Source organism: Dasypus novemcinctus, chromosome 4, assembly GCF_030445035.2.
Source record: "Dasypus novemcinctus isolate mDasNov1 chromosome 4, mDasNov1.1.hap2, whole genome shotgun sequence".
NCBI classification, from domain to species: domain Eukaryota; kingdom Metazoa; phylum Chordata; class Mammalia; order Cingulata; family Dasypodidae; genus Dasypus; species Dasypus novemcinctus.
The window spans coordinates 66953760-66971609 of NC_080676.1; the positions used below are offsets into that span (position 1 = coordinate 66953760).

General features: G+C 37.0%; 1 pseudogene; it reads right to left on the minus strand.

Moving 5' to 3' along the window:
• Positions 1-12187: 12187 nt before the first annotated feature.
• On the minus strand, positions 12188-12777 carry LOC101414662 (transcription initiation factor TFIID subunit 12 pseudogene; annotated as a pseudogene).
• Between the last annotated feature and the right edge of the window lie 5073 nt (positions 12778-17850).

The window sequence follows — 17850 nt, forward strand, 5'->3', positions numbered from 1 at the left end:
CCAAATGCCAACCACAGGCCCAGTAAAAGTAACAGAAGAGGCATGTGTAGAAAGGTCATATCTGAGTCCAACTCCATCACACTTAGGAACACAAATTCCAAAGTAGGGCCAACTGATATGGCCCTGAATTCCAGAGCCATCTGCCATGACCATAGAACTTGTGGGTCTCTGCAGCCTTCAGGAGAACCAGCACCTGGGTTTCCATCTACCTTGGCTGTCTCTGGTACCCTGCTGAGGTGTGCATAAGCATCACCGTCTGATGACCTCCTGACTCTTTTGGAGACTCATAGCAATATAAACTCATCTGTCCTTTAAATTCCCCCTTTAATCCAAAGTCAAAAAAGCAGATTTTAACACCTGATATTACATGTAGGTTGAGATATTCTGCCAGTCTGAGTTGACCCCTTTATTCAAGGTCTTTTTTAGTTACATCATCAGCTGGTACTTGGTAGTAATCCCTCGGTGCAAGGGAGGCTCATCCTTGCGAGTCATGTCCCATGCTGGGGTAAGGCAATGCATCTACATGCTGAGTTTGGCTTAGAGAGTGGCCACATTTGAGCCACTCTCAAATGGAGGCTCTCAGGTGGTAACTCTTAGGCGCCCCACAGCTCTAGGCCTAGTTCATATTTCAGGCACACAGGCTCATAATCAGAATCAAGGGCTCATCATTGGACTATGCATCTTCATTGGTCTTTGCCATTGCACTTGGGTGATTGTTGATGTTCTATTGGGGAATGTGATAGAGTTCCCCTGGCCAGGAACTCAGCACTCTCCCAGCAGTCATTTCCAACTGAAACCACTATGAAAACATCCAAACCTTTCTGTGTACCCTGTATACATGTCCTGGGGAACTCCTTCCCAACATGTGCCCCCCACCAATAACACCCCACACAAGTGCTTCTCCCCCACCATAGTTGAACCTCTCTGTAGTCCCATACTTCTTCAAAAGGAAGCCCAATATATTGCCAGGTTCCATAATAGTAAAATGGAATATAGTGATGGGTTTAAATGTTAGATATAGAATACATAGTAATTTAGAAAAATTAAATAAAGGAAAAATAAATTGGGGTATCAAAAAATGAAAAAGCTTTGTTTTTGACTCTTTGCCTTTCATCACTGCTATAGGTGTTGCCCTGTATGTACAGTGGCAAGGCAATTTCTTCCATTTCATCCTCAGTGTCTACATCCTTTCTTTTTTTTCCTAATTATTAAGCTTGTCTTCACAAAAGTTTTAGATCACAGTAATGCACATATACAATATATGGTATTTCCACATATCCAACATCAAACCCTTTGTCCTTCCCCAGGAATGATCTTTTTACATGTTCATATTATATTTGCTGCAGCTGATGTACAGATATTGAAACAATAGCTTTCAAAATGGTGCATTTGGGTTTACATTATGTTTATATTTCAGACTATATAATTTTCTAAATTTTTAGTTATCTTATGTTTTCCATTAAGGTTTACATTTTAGCCTATAGACTTTTATACATTTTTGGTGTAATTTAACATGTCCTATATCTATCATTGCATGATCTTGTGGAACACTTCCATTGCCCCACAGTTACACTGATTCCATGTATTCATCACCTCTTTCCCCCTCCATCATGACAATCAAACTTCATTACTTGAAGGACCATATTCAGAGATACTTGCAACAATGTTGAAGGCTTGACATGCTTGACTGCCAAAACCCTTTGGGAGCCACCAATTCTCTCGAGAGATACAATTCCATCTGTTTGAGAACATCAGTTCTCTCCAGGATATGGGTATACCTTCACTCTCATTGTATGAGTCTCCACCCAATGATATAACCCACTATGACAAAATGAGGACTCACACATTCCCTAGAAGCTTGCCCTGTGTCAGATCCCCCCCTTAAGCACCTTAAACAGGTAACCTTCCATATTATGTTTTCTAAAGAGTTTTCTCTACATTATCATTTCAACCACATACCTGACAGTCTTCTGTGTTCAAATGTTCCCCCCACCTCCCCAATTTCTTGGGCCATCTGACACATTCTTCCATCCCTAGTCCCCCTCAAGCCCACAAAGCCCACCCAAAGATATCCTTATGCCTCCATTTTATCCCTTCCCTGTACAAATATTTATTGCCTCCAGTTTATCATAGATTTCACCGATGTAGGTGTCAGCTCGCAACCTTCCTCTAACCCCCAAATTCCTTTAAGTTTATCCTCCAGTCTCTAGCTCTCTGAGACAGCTTGGTTTACTTATTTCACATCAGAGAGTTCATGTAGTATTTATCCTTCAATGCCTGGGTTGCTTCACTCAACATAAGGTTCTCAAGATTCATCCATGTTATCACATGTGTTTATACCGTATTTGTTCTTATAGTTGAGTAGTATTCCATTGTATGTATATACCACATTTTATTTATCCATTCATCTGTTGATGGGTATTTGGGTTGATTCCAACTTTTGGCAATAGTGAATAGTGCTGCTATGAACATTGGTGTGCATATATCAGTTTGTGTCTTGTTTTCAGTTCTACTGTGTATATACCCAGCAGTGGAATTGCTGGGTCATATGGCAAATCTATTGCTAGTTAATAATATTTAGTCTTCCTATCCTTGAACGGGGAATATTCCTCCATTTATTTAGGTCTTCTTTGATTTCCTTGAGCAGTTTTGTGTAGTTTTCTGTGTATGCGTCTTTTACATCTTTAGTTAAATTTATTTCTAGGTATTTGATTTTTTAAAATTTACTGTTGCAAATAGTATTTGATTCCTGAATTTCCCCCTCAGATTGCTCATTATTGGTATACAGAAATGTTACTGACCTTTGTGTATTGATCTTATGACCTGCAACTTTACTGAATTCATTTATAAGTTCTAGAAGCTTTGTTGTAGACTTCTCAGGGTTTTCAATGTATAGGACTATATCATCTGCAAATAGTGAAATTTTGACTTCTTCCTTTCCAATATGGATGCCTTTTATGCCTGCTTCTTGCCTCAGTGTGAGAGCAAGTACTTCTAAGACTATGTTAAATAGGAGGGGTGATAGTGGGCATCCTTGTCTTGTTCCTGATCTTAGAGGGAAAGATTTTAGGTTTTCACCATTGTAAATGATGTTAGCCGTGGGTTTTTCATATATACTCTTTATCATGTTCAGAAAGTTTCCTTTTATTCTGATCTTTTGCAGTGTTTTTTATCAAGAAAGGGTGCTGTATTTTGTCAAATGCTTTTTCTGCATCTATAGATTGATCGTGTGACTTTTTCCCCTTCAATCTGTTTATATGGTATATTACACTAATTGATTTTCTTATGTTGAACCATCCTTGCATACCAGAAATGAATCCCACTTGGTCAGGGTGTATAGTTTTTTTAATGTGTTGTTGAATATGATTAGCAAGTATTTTGTTGAGGATTTTCACATCTAGGTTCATTAGAGAAATTGGTCTGTAATTTTCCTTTCTTGTGGTGTCTTTGTTTGACTTTGGTAATAGAGTAATGTTGGCATCATAGAATGAGTTAGGGAAAGTTCCTTTTGTTTTGATTTTTTAGAAGAGTTTAAGCAAGGTTGGTGTAGTTTTCTGGTGTAGTTTGGTAGAATTCACCGGTGAAGCCATCTGGTCCAAGGCTCTTCTTAGTTGGGAGGTTTTTAATGACTGATTCTATCTCTTTATTTGTGATTGGTTTGTTGAGATCATCAATTTGTTCTTTTGTCAATGTAGGCTGCTTATGCATTTCTAGGAATTTGTCCATTTCCTCTAAATTGCCATATTTGTTGGAATATTGTTTTTCAAAATATCCTCTTATGATAGTCTTTATTTCAGTGGGGTCAGTGGTGATATCAGCCTTCTCATTTCTTATTTTGTGTATTTGCATCTTCTCTCTTTTTTCCTTTGTTAGTCTAGCTAAGGGTTTGACAATTTTATTTATCTTCTCAAAGAACTAGCCCTTGGTTTTGTTTATTTTTTCAAGTGCTTTCTTATTTTTTATTTCATTTAGTTCTGCTCTGATCTTTGTTATTTCTTTCTTTCTCCTTCCTTTGGGGTTAGTTTGTTGTTGTTTTTTTTTACTAATTCCTCCAATTGTTCACTTCATTCTTCAATTTTAGCTCTTTCTCCTTTTTTGATGTGTGAATTTATGGCTATAAATTTCCCTCTCATTTCATTACTGCTTTTGTTGCATCCCATAAATTTGGATATGTTGTGTTATCATTTTCATTAGTTTCAAGGTTAATTTCTTTTGAGATTTCCTCCTTGACACACAGTTTTTCTAAGAGTGTGTTGTTTAACTTCCAAATCTTGGTGCCAAATCTAGGTCTCTGGCCCTTGCAGATTTCCAGCTTTATTCCACCGTGGTCAGAGAAATTGTTTTGTATGATCTCAGTCTTTCTGAATTCATTGAGACTTTTTCTGTGGCCTAGCATGTGGTCTATCTTGGAGAATGATCCATGTGCACTTGAGAAGAATGTACACCCTGTTGTATTTGGGTGTAATGTTCCTTATGTCTATTAGGTCCAGCTTCCCTAATATATTGTCCAAAGTCTTTGTTTCCTTACTGATTCTCTTTTTCGATATTCTGTCCAATGGTGATAGTGGTGTATTAAAGTCCTCCACTATAATTATAGAGGCATCTATTCATTCACTTAATTTTTCCAGTGTTTGTCTTATGTATTTGTAGGCACCCTTGTTAGGAGCATAAATATTTATGATTGTTCTTTCTACTTGAAAGATTATCCCTTTCACTAATATGTAGTGTCCATCTTTGTCTCTCACAATTGTTTTGCACTTAAAGTCTATTTTATCTGATATTAATATAGCTACTCCTGCCCTTTTTTGGTTATTGTTTGCTTGTAAGATTGTTTTCCAGCCATTCACTTTCAACCTCCTTGAATCCCTGGGCCTAAGATGTGTTTCTTGTAGACAGTATATAGATGGTTCATATTTCCTTAGTGAGTTTAATCCATTGACATTCAGTGTTATTACTTTCAAGGGATTGCTTATATTAGTCATATTTTCTTTGGATTTATGTTTGTCATGTGTTGTTTGATTTTCTTTTTCTGTTTTTGTATTTTTAGTTGCTCTTACACTCTCCTCCAACTTGTCTCTTGTTTTTTTCTTTCTTCCTGCAGAACTCCCTTTAGTATTTCTTGAAGGGCAGGATTCTTGTTGGCATACTCTCTTAGTTTCTGTTTATCTGTAAATATTTTGACCTCTCCATCATTTTTGAATGCTAGCTCTGCTGGATAGAGTATTCTTGGTTGGAAATTCTTTTCTTTTCATACCTTGACTATGTCATTCCACTGCCTTCTTGCTTCCATGGTTTCAGATGAGAAATCAGCACTTAATCTTATTGAGCCTCTTTTGTATGTGATGGTTCTCTTTTCTCTTGCTGCTTTTAGTATTTTCTCTTTGTCTTGGGCATTGGATAATTTGACAAGTATATGTCTTGGTGTAGGCCTGTTGGAGCTTATGCTGTTTGGGGTGCATTGTACTTCCTGGACATGTACATATCTCCCTCAATAGGTTTGGGAAGTTTTCAGGCATTATTTCCTCCAGCACCCCTTCTGTCCCCTTTCCCTTCTCTTCTTCTGGAATGCCTATAATGCATATGTTTGTGTGTTTTGCATTGTCATTCAGGTCCCTAAGTCCATGCTAGATTTTTTTCAATCTTTTTATCGATCAATTCTACTATCTGTTTGATTTCAAAGATGTACTGTCTTCCACTTCACTAATTCTTTCCTCTGCCTCTTCAAGTCTGCTGTTATTTGCTGAGAGTGTATTTTTGATTTCTTGAATTGTGCTGTTCATCAACATCATAGCCATTATCTTTTTGCGTATGATTGCACTTTCTTCTGTATTCTCTCCAAGTGTTTCTTCCTATTAATCTCTTCCTTCACTTCATCAAATTGGTCCCTAATATATGTTTTGAGAGCTTTAATTACTTGTTCAATGTTCTGCTCCTCCTCTTGGTTTTTAGTTTGTTCATTGGATTCTGGCATGTTTTCCTGATTGTTGGTTTGTTTTGTAGTTTATTGTTGCTGTCTGGTCATCATTTCATCTTGATGGGTTTAATCAGTTGCTTAACTTGTTTGTCTGGTTTGGGGTTTAGGTAGTTGTTGTTTTTGCATGCATGTTAAGTCTTCTCCTTGTCACTTTGTTCTTCTTATTCTATTTCCTTTTGTTGGCTCAGTTCACTTGAAGGAAAATATTAGGGCCAGAGAAAGCAATAGGGGTAAGAAAAGAAAAAGTATAATAGTAGTATTGATAGTAAATGTTAACAGAGGTACCATGTGAGTTCTAGGAGAATGGATATTAGACTCATGTAAGATACATAGAGTTATTTCAGTAAGAAAAGTAGAGTACGTATAATGAGACAGCAAACTGAATATGGGAAGGAATATAGTGTGAATTAAAAGACCAGTGTGTTCAGAAGGAAGGGAAAGAGAAAAGAAAGGAAAATAATATAAAAAGTGAATATGAAACAGAAAACAGAACATAGGTATTAGAAATAAAAAGTCAGAAAAATAGGGGGGCAAACAAAGAGAGGTGTAATGTAAGAAAAACAATAAATGATCAAGGATAGAATGATGTAGAGGAAAGGGGTTAGTGTTGGTGGCCAAAATCAATACACACAGAAAACAGGAAATGGAGAATGAGGAAATATAGCAAATGTGAAGTGCTCCCTGCAGCGCCTAATTTTAAAAGGAATAAAAAAGAGGAGAAAGAAAGAAAGAAAGAAAAGGGACAAAATGGAGGGGGGAAGCAAGCAAGAAAAAGAAAAAGAGAACAAAAAAGTAAAAAGGGCCATGGGGGGATAAATAGGAAGGAAAAACAAGAAAATAAACCAAGAAAATACTAGACAAAGTTTCAAGCAAGGAATTCTCTCTGTAATTAAATAAAATGCTTAGGGATATGATGTTCCCTCTTTCCTCACTTCCCTCTTTCCCAGGCAGCAGGAAACCTGCCTGAGAGTTCCAGTAGGAGATTCAAGTCAGTCCTTGTTGAACCAGCTCCACACAGAAAATAATGACTCTTAATTTCCAGAGAGACAGCACCCACAACTCATCAGGAACCCAAAGTATGCTATTGGAAGCTTGGAAAGCACTTCCTACAGTCCCTCTCCTTTAGGTGTGCTACTGGAAGGCTAGTTAATTTTCTGACTCCACCTTCTCCCAGACCAAGTTTCCTATCCCAGGGTATTTAGGTGAATTGGGCTTTCTCAGCAGATTCACCACTCCTGTCTTCCCAATCTCTCCCCAAGCCAGCAGGTATATTCCTCCAAGCACCAAAAAAAAAAAAAAAAAAAAAAAAAGTGGGGGGGACCAGAAAATTGAACTCACACCCAGCCCCTCTGGTGCACCCCCCACTGAATCCCTCCCACTCATGGAGTCAGTCCAAAATCAGAATGCTAGGGCAATCCCAGACCTCTGAGAGTGCTGGACTCAGGAAAAGGAAGTCCGGAACACTGCAGACTCAGGGTATGTACGTCTGTGGAACAAGGGCTACAGGGTTCTAGGGGACATGGACCTGGGGATCATTTATCTGGGGATCACAGGGCCCAGGAATGCTGCCACACAACCCACAGTTCTCAGGAAACACTGCAGCAGCCTGCCCTAGGGGAAGGGTCCCGCCTCTCCACAGCCTCCAACCTCCGTACTTGCAACCTGCAATTCTACCTTTAGCAAGCACTACCTCTGTCACTGTCTCTCCAAATCAACACCCGCACACCTCCTGCCTTGCACACCCCCAAAACAGCCCACTCCAGCAAGTCTCCAACCCCACTCGACTGCCTCTTTGGAGGAGAGACTGTGAGGTGCACTCACTCAAATGCTGTCTTCCCTCTTATATTTTTAATGTAACATTTTGTGTGATCTATGTATCTTTAAAAAATAAGATAAAGTTTTTAAAAAGTTAAAAAAATAAAAATAAAAATGTTTGGTGGAATCCTCCTCTTAAACAATTTGTGCTTGGGAATTGTTTTGACTTTTTCAGTTGTAAATTCAATGTCCTTAACAGTTATAGGGCTATTAAATTTTCAATTTTTTGTTAAGTTGTCTTCAAGGAATTGGTCCATGTCTTCTAATGTGCTAGATTTATATATGTAGATTTGTTCTTCATAATTTCTTATACATTTGATGTCTGCAGGGTCTAAAGTGATATTCTGTTTCAGTCCTAATATTGGAAATTTGTTACTCCTTTCTCTCTTTCTCTCTCTCTCTGTCTCTTTCTCTCACCTTACTAGAGGTTTACCAATTTTATTGAGTTTATAAAAGATCAATTGTTCAATCTTTTTTGTTGTTGTTTTAAATTTCATTGATTTGTGGCTCTTTATTATTTCCTTCCTTCTATTTGATTTGGGTTTGTTTATATTGCTCTTCTTTTTCTAGGTTCTTTGAGATGGGAGCTTAGATTATTGATTTAAGACTTTTACTCTTTTCTGTTAAAGCATTTAGTGATTGCTGTAAATTTCTGTCTCAGCACTACTATAACTGTGTCCCACAAATTTTATTATGCTGTATTTTCATTTTTATTCTATTAAATGCATTTTTATTTCCCTTTAGACTTCCTCTTTGACACATGGATTATTTAGAATGGTTTTGTCTAATGGCCAAGTGTTTGGAGATTTTCCTTATATATTTCTGTTATTGATTTCTAGTTTGATTTCATTGTGGTCAAAGAACATTTTCTATTATTTCAACAGTCTTAAATTTGTTGAAGTTCATTTTATGACCCAAGATATGGTCCACATGAAGTAATGGATATTCTGCTACTGTTGGGTGGAGTGTTCAATAAATAGTGGATAGATCCTGTTGATTTATGGTGTTGTTGAGTTCTTCTATATCCTTGTTAGTTTTCTGTCTAGTTCTATCAATTATCAAGATAGAGGTGTTAAAGAAAATCTCCAACTATAATTGTGGATTTGTCTACTTTCAGTTGTATTAATTTTTTAATCATTATGTAATTATATAATTATCTTATGTTTTTCTTTTCCTTGAAGTATACTTAATGTGATATTATAGTCAATCCTACTGTCTTCTGATTAATATTTGCGTTATGTCTTATTCCGTCCTTTGACTTTCAACCTGCCAGTATTTTATTTGAAGTGAGTTTAATGTATAAGCTTATATTTGGTTCGTATTTTTTAATCCATTTTGCTATCTCTGTCTTTTAGTTGGTGTAACATATTTTTTAATCCATTTTGCTATCTCTGTCTTTTAGTTAGTGTATTTAAACCACTTATATTAATATAATCATTGACCAGTTAGGGCCTAAGTCTCCCATTTTATTTTTTGTTCTCTTTTTTTTTTTCTGTTTCTCAAATCTACTTTTTAAGTCTTGCCTTCCTGGTGATTACTAGAACAATTCTTAGAATTCCATTTTGATTTACCTAGTGTTTTGGAGTGTATCTTTTTGTATATATATTTTTAGTGGTTCCTCTAAATATTAGACTATACATACATGATTTGTCATGGCCTATTTGTGTCATATGACAGTTCATTGCAGAAATCTTACTTCCCTGATGATAATTGTATTACTTATTTCCTATACATACTCCATACCCTCTACATACCTTTAGAACCATATCAGATTAATTTTTTGCTTCAGTTGTCAAATAATTTGGGAAACTCAAGAAGAAAATGCATTGTATTTTATCCAAATTTTTATTATTTATATTGTTCATTCTTACTTCCTGATATTCCAAGTTTCCTTCTTTTATCACTTCTTTTCTCCTTAGTCAACTTTCTTTAGCCAATATTTTGAGTGTAAATATTCTGGAAGTAAATTTCTTTAGTTTTCCTTCTTTGAGTATTTCTTGACTCTGATTCTTGAAGGATACTTTTACTAGATGTAGGACTCCTGGTTGATAGTTCTTTTTTCATTTGAAAAATGTTTTGCCACTATCTTCTGACCTTGGTAATTTCTGGTAAAAACTCTGCTGACATTTGAATTGTTTTTCCTCTGTAGAGAAGGTGTCATTTGTTTCTTCCTGCTTTAAAGACTTGTCCTTTGTCTTTAGTTTTTAAAGTTTACCTGTGATGGTGTTGGTGTGGATTTCTTTGTATTTATCTTGTTTGGGTTTTGCTCAGCTTCTTGAATCTGTAGGTTTTGGTGTTTGCCAAGTTTGTGAAATTTTCAGCCATATTTTGTGACTCCTTTTTCTGCCCTCCTCTCTTTCTCATTTCCTTTTCATACTATAATGACATCAATGTTTGATCTTTTGTTACATTCCCACAGGTTCCAAAGTTCTGCTCATTTTTTTTTTTTTTTTTGGTCTGTTTTCTATTTGTAGTTCAGATTAGGAAATTTCTATTGTATACCTTTAAGGTCATTGATTCTTTCCTCTGTCCCTTCCATTCTGTTCAGCCTATTCATTGTTGTTTTCATTTCAGTTACTGTATTTCTAAGTTTTAAAATTTTCCCTTTGTTCTTCTTTAGATCTTCTGTTTCTTTACATTGTTCTGTTTCTTTGCTGAGACTTTCTATTTTTTCATTTGCTTCAAGTGTGTTCATAATTGTTTGTTGCTGATATACATGAGGTTAAAAAAAAAATCCAGGAAACTCACCACCATATTGTTCCTTGGGTCCTAAAATCCCTCGCTGGTCTTCCTTCTTTTCTCCATCTTTCAGAGTCATCTTATGTTTGTTTTTTACTTAATGTCCAGGAGTTTTAGTTGTATTTAGCTGCGGCGGCTTGCTCGGTCGGTAGAGGTGGGGTCTGGCTGCGGACGAGGGGTCGGTCCAGCTCTGGACGAGGGGTCGGTCCCGCTTGGGACGAGGGGTTGGTCCCACTTGGGACGAGGGGTCGGTCCGGCAGCAGACGAGGGATCGGTCTCACAAGGGGTTGCGCGGTTCGGCTGACGGGGTCGCCCGGCGAAGCCGGCGACGAAGGGGTCGCCCGGAGAAGCAGGCGATGAACTGGGGACAAGGGAGGCCAGGCCCTTGTCGGGGCTCTCAGGACTGGAGGGCGCACGGCAGAAGAACTACCGCGGAGACAAGGTAAACACGCAAGTCCACTTTATTGAGGGAGAGGCAACAGTTTTATAGGGGCTGGGGAAGGCTGATTGGTCAAAGCCACGCCCTGTTCTGATTGGTTGCCGGCGAAAGGTCAGTGGGCGGTGCTGGACGGGGGAGGGGTGGTGGTTAGGGATTGGCTGTCGCTGTTGCTGGGGGAAGGGGCAGGGTTTAGGGATTGGTGGCTGCTGTTGCTGGGGTGGAGGGCCCACGCCCACGCCTGGCTGTTGCTGCTGTTGGGGGGAGGGAAAAGGGCAGACTGGATTTTTCTGCCCTGCGCCTGCGCAGGGAGAAAGAAGAAGAAGGGTGCCGCCCCACAGGCATCGTGTGGTGCCCTCCGGGAGGAGGGGCGGCCGCGGAAGCATGGCTGCCGAGAAGGGGAGACCCGAGGGCACTCTGCGCCCATGCCGAGCTCCTTTCAGGGGTGGCGGTGAGTCCGACCAGCCACCCTATTATGGGGGCAGCGGCTTGGCCTACCGCGGCGGCTCCCCCGCCAGGCCAGCAAACCACACTTCAGCCGGAGGGGTGACCGCATTTAGCAGGAGGAATAGGAAAAAGTATACTTTTATCTAGCATTTTTATAATTTATTTTAGGTTTTACCCTAGAATTATTTATTAAAATTTTGTTTTATTTTTCAGTTTAATAGTAAATTGTTTCTACCATTTATTAAAATCTCATTACTATGGATTTGAAATGCCACTGTTATAATAGTTCTAATTCTGTACTTCCTGTTTTTAAAACCATTCTCTTAATTCCTAATCTAATACCACATTTTTTTTTCTGTCAATATTAACAGTTTCTTTATTCTGGAAAAGCAGAATATATTCATATAAATGCTGAAATTACAATGCATTTGGAGAAGGAAACAAAACCTCTACAAATCCTACTAACACTGTCTCACCAAACAAGACTGTAATCATTTGTCCCATATTCAATCACTTACATAATAAACCACAAACAAAATCTCTGGAAGATACTTTGCTCTTTGAGATGGCAAGGAAAAGGAACCAGAAATTGGGGTAGGAAGCTTTTATTCTTTTGACTGATCCTCTCAGTCATTATAGATATTACTACAGTGTTAATAAAAAATACTAATAAACTTCTCCATAAAGAATTTTTAAAAAATTCCGTGGATGAGATGGCTAAGGCCTCAGCCCAAGTATCTTCAAATGCATTGTCCATTCCCTGACCCTTCTGTGTGTTATTTCTTGATTGTTTTCTGTACCAATGCCATTCTCTGGGAGCTTTTTTTCAGGGTTGGATTTCTTTAAAGCCAAATCCTGAGATCCACATATTCCACCAGAATTCCAGATGCAGTTGGACACCTTTCATTTCCGGGGTCCTGGGCTTGTGATGCTGAGCAAGCTGGCAGGCTGCTGTCACCATACTTTTGATAAAATCCTCAGCAATTAGAGCAGTGTCTCTTCCACATCTTCATCCAACCAGTCATTAGGATCCACTTCTCTTACAAAGTCCTGCAATTTCTTCTTGGTCAATACCTGATTGTTTTCAGGACACAGGCAGCCTGGTGTCTTTACTACTGTAGTGGTTATTGACCATGGAGGCTTGTGGAATGCTGACTGGTTCTGTTTTCATGGATGAGAAACTGGAAGGGTCGTTTCAGGCTGAGGAACCAAGCTTGAAATCTGCCAAGTTTTGGATTTCAGCTCATAGAGCTTATCAAGATCCTGTTTCCTTTGGATTTCAGCTCCTAGAGCATATTAGGATCCTGTTTCCTTTAGAGCTGTGAGGACCAAGGCTAATCAAAGGCAACATTGCCTGTCTCCCCATGGTGTGCAGAGACTACCCCAGTAAAGCATTCATTTTAGCAGCCAAGCCGACATAACGCTATATTTTTAATGATCAAATTGTTATTTTGTGAGATTTGTCCTCTTTAATTACTTTTTCAAAAATTTCCTGTAGCTATTCTTTTATATGTATTCTTCCAAGGGAACCTTAAAGTTCATTTTGGTAATTTCTTAACGTGAAAACTGAGTAATAGATTAATGTTAGAAAACTGTTATTATAGTGGTTTTCATGAATAAACTATGGGAGTTATAAACTATGGGTACTATTTAGCTGTCAAAAGATATAAGCAAGATCTCAGCCATGAGCAATCTCCAGGATGTATTTTTAAATGAGAAAAGTAAGGTAAAGAAAAACATGAAGGTTCTGCACCACGTATCTAAGAAAGGGTTGGGTACAGGATGCTATTTTGTATGAATGCTTGTTTATTCTAAGAAAAATGGAATGATAAATAGAATTTTTAAGTTAGCTACAGGGATAGCGGGTTAAGCATGCATGAGAACATATAGAAGTTAGACAAAATCTGAATAGACCTAATTTTGTAGATTTGTTACTAGGACCAGGTACTTAAATAATTATGAAACAACTTTATAAATCAAGCAGGATACTTTAAAAGGAAAGGGAAATGAAACAAATGAACTTACCTATATCTAGGTGGTGCACAGTAACACAAAAGGGAACTCAAGTGACTTTTTCTCTTCCTTTCTTCCTTTCTTCCTTTCTTTTTATACATAGGCATATTTTTAAAAAAATCTCCCCCCTGGCTGTGTCCATTGAAAAGGCCTAGAAATAAGGAGCAACACAGGATCAATGAGTACCTTCTGTGCTCAGACTGTGACCTTGAAATACCATTTCCTACCAGAAGGAACCAGATCATAGAGAAATGGCTAATTAAGGGTGTGGGGTTTCAATGTACAAGATGAACCCGGAATATCTTTTACTACCAGATATCAAAATGCTATGAAAGAACTCTGGGATCTTGTCAAGATGTCTTAGGATTCAATTTGAAGTGGCTCCTACCAAAGATGCCAACATTGTGCATAAATAAGGATAGTTGATAGAAACAAATATGTTGAAATCCATGAGCTTATAATTATCCTCTTTCCCCCCAAATAACCTTTACTGCCCACCTATGGCAGATGATATGAACTGTTTTGAAATGAGTGAATGAGGGGAATTGTTGAGCAATTTTCCTGCATTTTAAAAAACTAAATAAGGCTGTACCTCAAAGTAACCAAAGAGTTGATGAGGCTAAATTCCCTTTACAGAAATAGTTGAACTAATAGTCAAAAAATAATATATTAAGATTATGATAGTTTTCAACTTTCAAAGAATTTGTGGATTTAGGCAATGATCTTCAACAGATGATACCACTTAAGAAGATAGAATTAGATGTTATATGACTCTTTGTGGAAATAGCTAAGATTAATGAAACCTCTGTTAACTTATAAGAAGTGTAGGGTACTGAGGGACATTTAAAATAGCAATGTAAGTTTGCAATTTGCAAAATAAAGATTATGGGATACATTATAAAACAAATAGCCAAATTAATAATAGAAAGCTTGTAAGGAATAAAAAGAAAGAGGGGGGAGTGATGTAATGTAAGTGATGCTTTAATTCCAAGCAAATTGAAAACAACACAAGAAAACAAAATCCTTAAGATGGTTGGGGAAATGTGAATACTGATGGGATATTTCATGATATTAAAGAGTTACTTGTTTTTTAATAATGGTAATGTATTGGGGTTAGATTGTAACAGAGTCCTTATATTTCAGAGATAAACACCGAAGTATTTACAGAAGAAATAATGTCATATTGGAGTGTGAAAAGTGAATGAGGTAGAGAAAAGGTTAGCCATGTATCAAAATCTGTCATGGGTAAATCAGGTTCATTATGCTAGTCTCTCTCTTTCTCTTTATATAGATAGATAAATAGATAGATAGATAGATATAGATGTTTGAAAATTTCCATAAAATTTTTTAAAATGATGGGAAATAAATATCCAGACAAAAACACTAAATAAATATATATTTGTGTTCTTCAGGCAAAACAAAAATGGTCTTGGATGTGAGGTCAGAAACACAGAAAGGAATAAATATAAATGAAAAGTATATATCTGTTGGTAACTATAAATGAACATTGTTCAAAGCAATGACCAAATATGTTTTGGGTTTACAATATGAATAAAGTTAAAATATATGAAAATGGCATATAAATTATGAAAGAGTAAATGAAGTTAAGGTTTTCCAAGGCAGTGTTTCTCAGACTTTCCTATACTATTCATCTGTGCATCTTATTAAAGTGTCAGTTCTGATCTGAAGTTCTGGGGTCGAGCCAGACATTCTGGTTTTTTAACAAGCCCCAGATGATTATTATATTGCTGATCCAAAGAACACACTTTGAGTAGCCATGTAAAATTCCTTCAATATTGTGGCTGTGGTAAAAATACTTTTATTAGACTTTGAGATGTCATGAAAGTTTGTTGTAATCTTCCTTTTTAACTACAAAAAGAGTAGTAAAAGAATGTAAAACTACCAAGCATATAGTGGGGGAAAATAAAAGGAATAATAAATAAATATAATCAATCTGACAGGAACATAGAAAAAGGGGAACAAATAACCATTAGTAAGATCATAGATTCAAATGTAAGTATATCGATAATTATGTTAAATGTTATTGGGCTGGTCCAACTGAAAGACAAAAGATTGTCAGACTGATAATGACAAAACCCAACTACATGGTGCTTGTAAGAGAACTATTTTAAAAATATTGTATAGTAAGATTGAAAGGTAAAGATGAAAATAGATGTTCCATGGAAATATTAACCAGAAGAAAGCTGCAGTAAATATCCAAAAAGACAGAATTTAACAAAAAATTAGTACCAGAGAAAAAGGGAAACATTTCATAAAGATTTGAACTTTACCTTAGCAGGAAAATTTTGACAAAGTAGACAAATGAACTTTTCTAACAGTCAAAAGCTATCTTTGGGAAGTAGCAATTTATCCACAATACTTTGCTCCACCCACTCTGATCCTATTCTCTCCAAACACACAGATTCTTATAATTCTATGAATAGGTGAAAATGAAATCTATTATGAGGATGTTACTAAAATGGGGTGGACCACAGCAGGAGCTGGTGAGTTCTCACCAAACATAACCTTGGCTGGACTATATCTTATTCATTCAGGTATCCCTCTTGTCAGAACAGTGCTGACACATAGTAGGAATTCAATGCAGAAGTTTCTTTGTTAAATAAAAAGATGAACAGAAAGAAAGCTATTCACAAAACCCTCTACAACTTTAACTTTGTGGGGGTTTCCACCGTATTAATTAAACTGAGCAGAGTCTTACTCAAGATGTGATGAATGGATTAATGAATATTCTGAAGTGTGGAGATGAGCGTTAGAACCAAAGAAGGCCACTCAGGAAATGTTTTCTACCTTTCAGTTTGCAGAAATGAATATCTCAAATGAACTCCACAAATCTTACATTCAGAGATTTTTGAAAGAGGTCTTATTTTTCTTTGCAGTTTTTACTAAGGCAGGTTGGAGGGAGCTGGCACAATCACAAAGGATGTATCATGTGGCATGACACACACACACCTCCTCACTCTTGCTGAGCTCAGACAGCGAAAAGAGTGAGAAGACCTGCACTACCAAAGAATGGACACTGAACTTGGGAGTTATAGGTCTGGCTTCTAGGTGTGACTCTGTGGGACTGTGGGAAGTTCACCTGCCGTTTTGGGGTCTCAGTATTTATAAGACTCAGAACTAAACTATATAATAACAAAATGTCCCCTAGCTTTTAAATCTATATCAATATGTTTGTACATCAGTTTTCTCACATAGGGACAAGGATACCTACATCACAGCATTGCTTTGCATGTAAAAATGATGCAATTTCATGCAGCTGATATAGTACGTAGCATACTGGATAATCAGAAGAATATGAAGTTAAGTTCTAGCTCCATTGGCACTGTTTCCTTGAGAATCCAGCCTTTTCAAAGTCTAAGTTTTCTTATTTCTTTTCAGTGACTATTGGATCCATATATAACTAAATTTCTCCAACTTTCTTAGAGAAAAGCATTGTTTTTCTAAAAGTATGCTTTCATTGCTAACTGAACAAGTATTGATATTGAACTTGAGATCATAAACTAGAATGAAAAAGAACATGTCATAAAAGGTCTGTTTTGAGCCCTTCGGCTCATTTTAAATAGCAGAGTTTTAAAAAAAATTCACGCCTCTCTGGCTTTCTGATGCTTAGAATGACTGTAGAAATAAATGTATTGAGCTAAAGGCTTAAAGAGAAATGTAAAAGTACAGAAAAGTGTATTTGTTTATCATTTTGGTTTTTGATGGTCCAGTAACACAATTGCAGCTGGTTATTGTGATAGGGGACACTGCTGTGGCCCCTGGGTATCAGCTCTCCCTTTGTATAAAATAGCTAGGTCCTCAACCCTCTTGATTTGCCAGCACCAACCTGCTTGAATGCCATCCCACGTGATTATCCACAAGCTGGAGGTAGCTTAGGGTCTGGGCTAGGGTGCTTATATTGGAAATTCTTCTCCAATATTTATTTTCCCAGTCTCTTAGCAATGTTAATATAGATGAAGGTTTTAAGAGGCATCCAACCATTTTTGTCACCCAAGCGGAAACTTCTGCATTCTATCACTTTAGAATATAGAATCTATGGTCTGTTATAAAGTAGAAATACATTGCAAGCCACATATGCCATTTTAAATTTTCTAATAGCCATTGAAAAAGGTAAAAAAGAAAAAGGTGAAATTAATTTTAATAAAATATTTAATTTGATACACCCCAAATAACATTTCAATATGAATCAATATAGAACATATTAAATATTTCATATTTCTTCACTCTACAATAACCTTGATATCTGGTATGTAGCATGTCTCTCTCCATTCAAACTAGGCATGTTTCAAGTGCTCGGTAGCCACATGTGGCTAGTGGCTACCACATTGGACAGCACAGATCTATAATCTATGTCAGTTGAAATGGAAACAGGGAAAGTCCCATTTTAACATGTTAACTAGCTGTA